Source organism: Danio aesculapii, chromosome 12 (genome assembly GCF_903798145.1).
Source record: "Danio aesculapii chromosome 12, fDanAes4.1, whole genome shotgun sequence".
Taxonomy (NCBI): Eukaryota; Metazoa; Chordata; class Actinopteri; order Cypriniformes; family Danionidae; genus Danio; species Danio aesculapii.
Window position 1 is genome coordinate 15,406,891 of NC_079446.1, and position 12,588 is coordinate 15,419,478.

Genomic DNA, 12,588 nt, shown 5'->3' on the forward strand with positions numbered 1-12,588 from the left:
CAACATGAAAGCATGAATCTATCCTGCCTTATATAAACAGTTCAGGCTGGTGTAATGTTGTGGGAGATATTTTCTTGGCACACTTTGGGCCCATTAGTACCAACTGAGCATCGTGTCAACGCCACAGCCTACCTGAGTATTGTTGCTGACCAAGTCCATCCCTTTATGACCACAGTGTACCCATCCTCTGATGGCAACGTCCAGTATAACACGCCATGTCATAAAGGCAAGGCAAGGCAAGTTTATTTATATAGCACATTTCATACACAGTGGCAATTCAAAGTGCTTTACATAAACAGGAATAAAAGAAACAAGTATAAGAGAAATAAAAACAAATAATAAAAATGAAAATAAAATAAAATAAAAGCTGATAAAATGTGTTATAAAAGAATTAAAAAGAAGAGAAAAACATAGTAGTTCGATCTGTCGGACGTAGCACAGTGCTCATTCAGTAAAGGCACAGCTAAACAGATGTGTTTTCAGTCTTGATTTGAACGTGCCTAATGTTGGAGCACATCTGATCATTTCTGGAAGCTGATTCCAGCAGCGAGGGGCGTAGTAGCTGAAAGCCGATTCACCCTGCTTTGACTGAACTCTTGGGATTTCTAATCTATTTGATCCTAAAGATCTGAGAGATCTGTTAGGTTTGTATTCAGTGAGCATATCTATAATGTATTGAGGTCCTAGGCCATTTAGTGATTTATAGACCAGTTATAATACTTTAAAATCTATTCTGAATGTAACTGGGAGCCAGTGTAAAGACCTGAGGACAGGTGTGATGTGCTCTGATTTCCTGGTTCTGGTCAGAATTCTGGCCGCAGCGTTCTGGATGAGCTGCAACTGTCTGACTGTCTTTTTGGGAAGGCCAGTAAGGAGGCCATTACAGTAATCCACCCTGCTGCTGATAAAAGCATGAACAAGTTTCTCTGAGTCTTCACTGGAAACAAACCATCTAATTCTTGCAATGTTTTTGAGATGATAGTATGCTGATTTACTAACTGCTTTGATATGACTATTAAAACTCAGATCTGACTCCAGAGTCACACCAAGATTCTTGACCTTATTTTTTGTTGTTTGACCCTTAGAGCCAAGGTACGCATTCACCTTGTGAACCTCATCTCTGTTCCCAAACGCAATCACTTCAGTTTTCTCTTTGTTTAACTGAAGAAAGTTTTGGCACATCCAATTGTTAATTTCATCAATGCATTGGCAGAGGGTGTCAATGGGGCTGTAGTCATTAGGCAGTAAGGCTAGGTAGATCTGAGTGTCATCAGCATAGCTGTGGTAGGAGATTTGTTTTTTTCTCATTATTTGGCTCAGAGGGAGCATATAAAGGTTGAACAGGAGTGGTGCCAGAATCGAGCCTTGTGGGACTCCACATGTCATGGGTGTCCACCTCGACCTATGATCACCTATACTGACATAGTAACCTCTTCCTTCAAGGTAAGATCTGAACCATTTGAGGACTGTCCCAGACAGCCCAACCCAGTTTTCCAGCCTATCCAGAAGTATGCTGTGATCGACAGTGTCAAATGCGGCACTGAGATCGAGCAGTACCAGCACTGTTAGTTTGCCTGAATCTGTATTTAGGCGGATGTCATTGATTATCTTTATTAGGGCGCTCTCTGTACTTTGATGTGGTCTGAAACCAGATTGAAAATTGTCCAAACACCCCTTGAAGTTTAGGAACTTGTTAACCTGGTTAAAAACAACTTTTTCAATGAGTTTGCCAATGAAAGGGAGATTTAAGATGGGCCTGTAATTGCTCAATAGGGTGTTATCCAGGTTGCTCTTCTTCAAGAGGGGTTTAACAACTGCAGTTTTAAGTGAGTTAGGAAAAATCCCTGAGAGAAGTGAAGCATTTACCACTTTTAGAAGATCCATTTCTAAGCAGGTAAACACCGTTTTAAAGAATGATGTGGGGAGCGTGTCAAGACTGCAGGTTGATGTTTTCATAATTTGCACGATCTCTTCTAAGATTTTGCCATTAATTGCCATGAAATCGGACATAATGTCTGATTTCTTAAGTTGTGGTTGAGCTAGTCTGACTTCGACACAACTTGGCTGATTGGATGAGCTGATTGCCTTTCTGATATTATTGATCTTGTCAGTAAAGAAATGAGCAAACTCATTACATTTGCTTTCAGAGAGTAGCTCACTGGGAATCCGACTGGGGGGGGTTGTGAGTTTCTCTATCGTTGCAAAGAGTTTACGAGCATTGTTTACGTTGCTGTTTATAAGGTTTGAAAAGAAAGTCTGCCTAGCAGTTTTTAGTTCCATATTAAAAGCACGAAGACTGTCTTTATAGATATTATAATGGACTACTAGTTTCGTCTTTCTCCACATACGCTCAGCTTTTCTGCACTGTCTTTTCGTCATTTGTATTTTTGGGGACCTAGTCCAGGATCCCCTTTGCCTGCTAGTTATATTCTTGGCTTTAACAGGAGCAATGTCATCTATGACATTCTTAACTTTAGAGTTAAACAAATCAAGGAGAGAATCAACAGAGTCTGCAGATATACTTGGTGCTAGCGATATGGCCTTCATAAACTGCTCATTAGTGTTCTCATTTATGCATCTCTTTCTGACAGAGACAGGTCTGTCTTTAATAGCTGGAGTGATCAATATGTCAAAGAAAATACAGAAATGATCAGATAGTGCAACATCCTTAACAACAGTTGATGAAATGTGTAAACCCTTAGTTATAAGAAGATCAAGAGTGTGTCCATGATTGTGTGTGGGTCCTTGAACATGCTGAGTCAGATCAAAAGTGTTCAAAACAGTCATCAGTTCTTTTACAGCATTGATTTCTGGATTATCAATGTGAATATTAAAATCCCCAGCAATGGTAAAATAGTCAAATTCAGAGGTTACTTATGATAACAGCTCTGTAAAATCATCAATAAAAGTTGGAGAATATTTTGGAGGTCTGTAGATAATGATCAGTAAGATACGTGGAGCACCTTTTAGTGCTATACTCAGATATTCAAAATACAAAAAGTCACCAAATGACACTTGTTTACACTCATAGACATCTTTAAACAGGGCAGCAATGCCTCCACCTCTCCTATTGGCTCTGCAAACACTCAAAAAGTCAAAGTTTAAAGGAGCTGTTTCATTCAGAACTGCTGCACTACAGCTGTCATCTAGCCAAGTTTCATTTAAAAGCATAAAATCAAGGCAATTTGAGCTGATAAAATCATTGACTAAAAGTGACTTATTGTTAAGTGATCGGATGTTTAAAAGTGCTAACTTAACAGTTTTAGCTGTTTTTGCTACAGTAGTCTCAGATTTATATTTAATAGACACAAGATTTGAGTGATTTGCTATACGGCCTGAAAAAGTCTTCAGTTTTCTGTCACGTAATACAACACATATATGTGTAGAGAGAGCTACAGGCACACTGGGTTCCTGCTTGTTCTGTAAACCTTCAATAAAGACACTGTTATCTAAGCAGGCACCCGAGACACATCATGGAGAGCAGTTTTGTTCACCAGCTAAAGATGGTGCGTTGTTGTTTGGGCCCTGGCGGTGGGGCAAATGTCGCAGGGCTCTTCCAGGTGGGCTCAGAGGTGGTTGTGGAGCAGGCCGCTTTTTGGTTGGTAACTGGGGGCTTGCGGCAATAGAGTGTGAAAGTTTAGTTCCAGCATGCACCAGTTCCTCCATCTTTTTTGAGAAACCCAAGAGAGGCGAGCAAGGTGATAATGAGAACATGTCTGGTGACAGAGGCTGTGGCTCTGGAGATTCTGGGTGCTGAAATATGTTTTCCTGGGTGTTTTCCTGAGGATAATTTTTTAGTGACGAGACATGATGCTGTTCTGATGCGTCACAGTCTGTCTGTGTTGAGCAGAGGGCCAGCGATAGTGTCTCTATCAACAGTGGGTGTTTTGGCTGCGTAGCGTTATCACTGTCCTTGGGTGATGCGTCAGCCCCAAGTCCACTCGGGAGCTGATTTGAGGTCCTGTGGTCATCCGGACAGATGCTAGGTGTGTATGTGCCATTTGGATTGAGGTCAGTGGCACACACAGCTGATGGATGATGGAGGGAGAAAAAGATATTGTCTTTTAGCACCTTTGCACCAAGTTTGTTTGGGTGAAGGCCGTCTGATGTCAACAGTTGTCTTTGGTTCCAGAAGAGATTAAAGTTGTCAATAAAATTCAGTCCTTTCCTGTTACATGCTTTCTGCAGCCATACATTTAGACTAAGAAGCCGTGAAAACATATTTGTCCCTCTTGCAGGGAGTGGTCCACTGATGAACGGCTGAATTTTCACTCTTTCAACTGTTTCCAAGAGCTCACAGAAATCTCTCTTGAGCAGTTCTGACTGTTCCTTCTGAATATCATTCTTCCCCACATGGATGATAATCCGTTTTGCAGTCTTGTGCTTTTTCAGAATTTCCTTAAGTTCTTTGTTTACATCAGAAACTGTTGCATGAGGGAAGCAGTATGTCATTGTAGATTTGCTCCTAAAATTCCTGATTATTGAATCTCCTACAACTAGTGTTCTTATCTCAGGTGCGATCGGAGCAGAATGCCGCTGCCTAGTCGGCCTTGAGCCTCTGTACCATGCAGAGTTAGCTGCTGAGTCATGCGATCTCTGTCTGACTGCATTTGGGGATTCTTCACCCATATTACTCAATACTTCATATCTGTTCTCAAGCTGTATTTGAGTCCGAGCTGTATTTGGGGTAGAGGACGCTAATGCGGCAGCATATGATCTGACCCCACGAGTACCCTTTGGTCTCGCACCTTGTTTATGCCAATGCTCATTTTCAACAGTTTTATTCTGTTTTTCAGTGCTCGAAATAGTGGTAGGAATAGATTTATGGGACTCACCGGCTATTTGCTTTTTGAAGTTTGTGGCAGTTTGTACAGCAGTGAGAATCTGAATTAATCTGATCCAGAGGCATTTTCACAGCCGTGTTTTCCCGTCTCAGGAATGTGAGCAGCTGATAGCTGGTAGCGGGAGGATTGTTTAGACGATAATTCCCCTCTTGTTAGTAAAGCTATATTCCAGAAAGTTTGTAGAATCGATGCTGATCTTCAAGTCTGTCTTCACTGTCGTTTGAGCACTGTGCTGATAGGCTCAAGTTAAAATTAGGGTTTAAGATATAAAAGCAAGTGAGCAGAGAGCGGAGCAGTAGGCAAAGACGTCCGAACAGTAACGAAGCAGGAAGCAAAGATCTGAAAGAGTGAATCATCTCAGACTGGTTTCTTGAACATGACAGCAAGTTCACTGAACTCAAAGGGCCTCCACCATCACCAGATCTCAATCCAATAGAGCACCTTTGGGATGTCAGGGCTCGACAGTAAGACCATTTTACTTCCATTTGTGACTAAAAATAGGTGTGTGCGAATTGGGAAAATTATTTAGTCGCACACGTGCAAATTTTTTTTTTTGTTGTTAATAATCCTAATTGATGACAATCCACTCAGCCACGGTAAAACAACATGCTCTTCACACTAAGTTATGGTGTATTACGTTGGAAATCTAATGTGACTATAGCACACACTGACACTCTCAGCAACAGCACATCTCTACTGGTTTATTTCCTTAACGTCAAGCGGTCTTAACATTGTTTTGTTTACAACTAAGCAACGCAAGGCACTGAATGTCGGCATGTCACACATCGTGCCAGCCTCATAGAAAACGTTTACAATTTGGTCATGGCATATCAAGGCGCATCCAGTGTGCCCAATTCAACACCAGCGCTTCCCACTAAGACTTTACCTGGGCGGCTTGGTTCTGTGCGTGTGAGAAACTGAGAATACTCCGAAACAGACTAGCATGCTCTGGTGGTGCAGATTCACAGAGCTGGACACAAAACTACCTGTTCTGACGTCACTGTCGCTGTCACCGGACGGTAGCTTCGCTGCGTTTGTTTGGAGTTTAGATTCGCAATTTACATTTTTATCATAAAATACCTCCTCATTCACTAAATATTTATCTCTCCTACTTGGGGTGAACAATCCCTTAACACACTCATACAAACAAATCTACTTTTAAACGTTCTGTCTCTCGAGCATCCGCCTCGTGTTTGTAGCTTTAGCCTGCTAGCACCTGCTTTAGCCTGCTGGCACCGCTGGTCAGCTAAAGCTACCAACCTCTTTCACTCACTTATTTTCTCACTTACTGGCTTTGCTCTTCACCTTGTACAATGTCGCTTGCGTGTCTGTCCTTGAGTGCAGGAGAGGCATCGATGGAGGCGCTGGAGCTGGAGCTGGAAGCAGTGGAGTCCCAGATTCGCTCGCTGGAGACGAAGCGAGAGGGCATCAGGGCTCTGCTCTTAACCCGTACTCGCTCGTCTGAGGTAATTGTTCGATACAACGACAATCCTCCTGCCTCCTCAACCCCGTGGGCTTCTCTGTCCAGGCCCAGCGCACCGAGGACGCGGTTCGCCCAGGCGTCGTTCACGCCGACACCCGGCTACCACGGCCCCTGGGTGCAGCCGCGTAAGGTGCTTACCAGGTCCCGGGGCAGAACGTCTCCTCCTCCGGTGTTCGAGATCCCCACGGAGAACCGCTTCGCCCCTCTCCGCAAGACGGGTCGCGATATGGCCATCATTGGCGACTCAATCGTGCGCCACGTCCGCTCCGCTTCCTCCAAAGGTAACAAAGTACGCACTTTCTGCTTCCCTGGTGCCCGGTTTAAGAATATTTCTGCACAGATACCTACTATCCTGAGCGCTGCCGAGAGCCTCGGTGCCGTCGTCCTCCACGTGGGGACGAACGACACCGGGCTCCGGCAGACGGAGATCCTGAAGAAGGACTTCAGGAGCCTGATCGAGACGTTTCTGGACCGCTTCCTACCTACCGCCGAGGAAATGAAAGGTTCAGTAGACTTTTTGCTCTGAATGAATGGCTATTAACATGGTGTGAAGAACAGAAATTGCTCTTTGCCAATAACTGGAATCTTTTCTGGGAGCGTCCTAGGCTTTTCCGCGCTGACGGGCTGCACCCCAGTCGAGCTGGAGCTGAACTCCTGTCGGACAACATCTCCAGAATACTTCGCTCTATCTGACTAGTAAGTAAAAACTCACAAAATTCACAATTTAGCCATACAGAGTCCTATTCGTCCCACATAAATAACAGTAATGCATACCTAGCTAACCCCATAGAGACTGTGTCTGTTCCTCGCACTATTAGATCAAGAAACAAACGTACTGTGTGCTCCATAATCTATTAAGAATTAAACCAGAAAAACCACTAAAAAGTGAAAATACAAATTTCATGAAGCTTGGTCTCCTAAACATCAGGTCACTAGCACCTAAAGCACTTATCATAAATGAAATAATAACAGATAACAATCTTAATGCACTCTGTCTCACTGAAACCTGGCTGAAACAAAATGACTATATTAGTTTAAATGAAGAAACTCCTCCAGGATTCTTATATAAACATGAGGCTCGTCAAACTGGTCGTGGTGGTGGAGTCAATCTTTAGTGATATTCTTAATGTTAATCAGAGAAACGGACTTACGTTTAGCTCCTTTGAAGTATTAGCGCTTAATGTTGTCCTTCCAAACACAGACCCCCAGGACCCTATGTCAATTTTCTAAAAGAGTTTTCTGATTTTATCTCTGACTTACTAGTTAAAACTGATAAAATACTAATTGTAGGAGACTTTAACATCCACATAGATGACGCTAACGACACATTAGGGCTCGCGTTTATGGACTTACTGCTCTCACTAGGAATAAAGCAAAATGTTATTGGTCCAACCCATCGCCTAAAGCATACACTAGATCTAATTCTGTCTTATGGAATTGAGGTCATTGATGTAGACATTATACCACAAAGTGATGATATTACAGACCACTACCTCTTACTATATAAGCTGTGTTTACCTGAAATTAGCAGATCCGCTCCAATATATCGCCCTAGTAGAACTATTGTTCCATCCACCAAAGATGAATTTATAAATAACTTACCTGATCTTTCTCTACTTCGAAATGCACCCGCAAACGACCAAACGACAACAAATGACCTTGATGTAGTAACCAGCAGTAAGGAGACCATCTTTACTAGCACTCTAAATACCATGGCACCCATCAAACTAAAAAAGGCTAGAGAGAATAAAACTGCACCATGGTATAATAGTCATACCCGCGCTCTCAAAACAGCAACCCGTGCCCTGGAACGTAAATGGAAAAAAACTAATTTAGAAGTCTTTAGAATTGCATACAAAGACAGTATGTCCAGCTATAGGAGGGCTTTAAAATCTGCCAGGGCTGAGCACCTCCGCAAACTGATAGAAAATAATCATAACAATCCTAGATTCTTATTTAACACCATTGCTAAATTAACAAATAATCGGTCATCTTTGGAACAAAACGTTCCACCGCAAATTAGTAGTGATGACTTCATGAATTTTTTCAGTGATAAAATAGAAGGCTTTAGACAGAAAATAGGAGATATTAAACTTTCTGCACCGCCTTATACTTCAGATCCAGTAAACACGCCACTGAATCTAAATAACCTACAGTGCTTTAAAATCATAGAACAGGAAGAGCTAGACAAAATTATAAATAGCTCTAAATCAGCTACATGTATATTGGACCCATTTCCAACAAAGTTATTGAAAGAATTGCTACCTGTTATAGGAGAACCTCTTCTTAACATTATCAACTCTTCTTTATCTTTAGGCCATGTTCCAAATCCTTACAAGTTAGCTGTTAATAAACCTAGTATTAAGAAACCACAACTGGACCCCAGCAACTTAGCTAATTATAGGCCTATTTCAAATCTTCCATTTATATCTAAAATACTAGAAAAAGTTGTTTCTGCTCAATTATGCTCCTTTCTGCAGATGAACAATGTTTTTGAAGTGTTTCAGTCAGGTTTCAGAGCTCATCACAGTACAGAAACTGCATTAGTGAAAATAACCAACGATTTACTCTTAGCTGCTGACCAAGGGTGCATCTCGCTATTAGTTCTACTCGATCTTAGTGCAGCATTTGACACCATTGACCATGGTATCCTTATTAATCGCTTAAAGTCTACAGGTGTCCAGGGACAGGCCCTACAATGGTTTAAGTCATACTTATCTGACCGTTACCAGTTTGTGAATATTAATGGACAGCCTTCACAAATCAGCCCAGTAAAATACGGGGTGCCTCAAGGATCAGTTTTAGGCTCTTTGCTGTTTACAATATACATGCTACCCCTGGGAGACATTATTAGAAGACATGGGATCAGCTATCACTGCTATGCAGATGATACTCAATTATATATTTCAACTAAACCTGACGAGACGTCTAAACTGTCCAAGCTAACTGAGTGTATTAAAGATGTTAAAGACTGGATGACCAACAATTATCTTCTCTTAAACTCAGACAAAACAGAATTATTACTTATTGGGCCTAAATCCTGTACACAGCAGAGCTCACAACTCGACCTACAATTAGAGGGATACAAAGTTAGCGTTAGCTCTACTATAAAAGATCTGGGTGTCATATTAGACAGCAATTTAACTTTTAAAAATCATATATCCCATGTCACAAAAACTGCTTTCTTTCATCTGAGAAATATCGCTAAGTTACGAAGTATGCTATCCATCTCAGATGCAGAAAAGCTAGTCCATGCTTTTATGACTCCTAGGCTGGACTACTGTAATGCTCTGTTTGCTGGCTGCCCAGCATCCTCTATTAACAAACTTCAATTAGTACAAAATGCAGCTGCCAGAGTTCTTACCAGGTCTAGAAAATTTGATCACATCACCCCAATTTTATCCTCCTTACACTGGCTGCCTGTTAAGTTTCGTATTGAATTTAAAATATTGCTTCTTACATATAAAGCTTTAAATAATCTAGCTCCTGTTTATCTAACCAACCTTCTGTCTCGCTACAATCCAACTAGCTCTTTAAGGTCTCAAAACTTAGGGCTTCTGGTATTACCTAGAATAGCTAAGTCAAGTAAAGGAGGTCGAGCCTTCTCATTTATGGCTCCTAAACTCTGGAATAGCCTTCCTGATAACGTCCGAGGCTCAGACACACTCTCCCAATTCAAAACTAGATTAAAGACCTATCTGTTCAGTAAAGCATACACTTAGTGCACCACTTAGGGGGCTTCCACACAGGTTATGCATCTTGTTGATATACGCTGTGAACATCAGCTACACTAATTATTTTCTTTATTCTCCATTTCCACCTGGGGATACTCTTCCCGAGGCCCTCAGACTATGCAGAGCCACTGATTCGATCCAAGACCAACGACGAGATGATCCCAAGGTTTCCATATCCTGGACCAGGCCGAATCCTGAGCAGCTACTGTGATGGTCATGGAAGAGTGGAGAACATGAGACTGATTCCTGTGACGCTCCAGAGACAGACGAGTCTTCGCTGAGGCCAGCTTCCAGCCTCCGCCACTGAGACTGCAGCTCTGCACAAGACGTTTGGCCAGCGGAGAAATTAAAATGGTCGTGCCCAACTGAGTCTGGTTTCTCTCAAGGTTTTTTTTTTCTTCACTTCCGCCATTAGTGAAGTTTTTTTTCCCTCTCCGCTGTCGCCACTGGCTTGCATGGTTCGGGATCTGTAGAGCTGCGCATCGTTGGATTTGCCCTTCAGTATTTGGACTCTCAGTAGTGATTATTAAACCACACTGAACTGAGCTCAACTGAACTGAACTTAAACACTACAAACTGAACTACACTGTTCCTATTTACTGTGACCTTTTATGTGAAGCTGCTTTGACACAATCTACATTGTATAAGCGCTATACAAATAAAGGTGAATTGAATTGAATTGAATTGAATTTTGGTAGTAGCTTTGAGAAGAGCGCAAGGACACACAGAAAAGAAAAGCCTTTTACTAAATAGACTGACCCAGCTCATTATTTAGGGTGACAATGCATCCTCTTTTTCCAGGACATGTTCTCTATTTGGGACTTAAAATGCATTCAGCCAGGATTTCTAAATCGCCTAAAATGTTCGTAATTCTGCTTTTGTTTTCTACAGCTGCATTTTTGTATTATACGCAAACTGGCCGGTGCGTCTCAATCTCTCAGCAGCATCAAGACTACAACAGAGAGAGAGAGAGAGAGAGAGAGAAAGAGAGCAGATTTGATCTGTCAGTGGTGCACATGGATAGTAGGAGTGAAATTGTGGATTTCTTTTTCTTTCTTTTTTTTTACTTAAACATACTGAAAAGAAACAGTGTAATGTAAAAGGTGTTAACTGCTAAACAGTTTTGTTTTTAATTGGCCATTAAAGTTTAAAAGAAAGGATGGTATTACTTTGGGGCAGAAGGAAATTGTAATTCATAGAGGGAATTATATATTCAGCTCTTCTTTAAAAAGCCCAAAAAGATAAATTGCTCTGATAAACAGTGTCAGCTTTGCTTTGTTTGTAGTTGTGTCTTCTTTACATTGTCGTACTTTTGCTATGTGGGAAGAGGGGTGGATTTTGTGCAATATTTTATGCAAATAAATAAATTTTGATAAAGAAAATTATTTTTAAAAGTCACATTATTTTATGTGCTGTGGAGAAAAGGTGTGTTTCAATCTAGCTACTGCAAGTATATTTATGTTCAAGATAATATGTGCAATATATTTTATTATAAAATTAATAATGTTTGTTTGGGAGCACTGATACAGCCATAATCTTCTTATGATACAAATACAGATTAAATAGCTCCGGTCATGTGAATGATTGCACTATCCATGCTGCACATTTTTATTAACTTAACAATAACTCCCTATTAATACTAATAACTCCCCAAATTGCCGGCCCAGAGGCAATTTGTTCCGGCCCTCCAATTAGTGTGACCAAGACATCAAAAATAAGTTTAGTTCAGTTGTAAAACGGTCGCTATAGTTATGAAGTAACGTGCGTCTGTTCAATACAGCACGTGCTGCAGTTGAAGGCTGTGCAGAGCTTGAGTCACCTGACATTAAGCGAGTGGCACGAGCAGCTGAAAACATTTGGATATGTTTGCAGAGAAGGCCTTTTGTACAATGCACAGATATTGTTATTAGGGATGCAACGATTAGCCGATTTCACTATTAACTGCGCTTTAATTCATCACGGTTAATTATCGCAAAGGTTTCTCAATGCCGCGTTTCTGTTGAACGGAACAAAACTGCTGCAACTAAACAAAGTTATGCCACCTGTGCATTAGTTTAAAGTTCCGAGCTTATACCAAGGCTAATACGCACGCACACTAGATTAACTATAGCGGCAGGCCGTTCCAATATCGCGCCTTTTCCGCGCGCAAGTTTGTTACTTCTAATGTAAGAATATATGCCAATTTGCGTGCGCAATCGGAGCAATGTGCTCGCAGCTTTCCGGGTGCTCGCAGTAGAAAACATTCGCTGTAGCAGTGAGAGTTGTGCGTGGCTTTCGGTGCAATGTAAACAAAAGATATGTTAGACAAATTATTATTAAAATGATTAAGTATGAATGACCGCAGATGATAACAACAGTTAATCTAAATACTTACCTAAAGCTTAAATTTACATTAGATGAGATAACCGTGAAACCATGATTATTCCTCAGACTATATAATCATACAACAAAAATCTACAATTGTTGCATTTCTAATTGTTATGCAGTTCAAAACATATGAATGTGTCTGAATGCAGAGAAAGCCTAC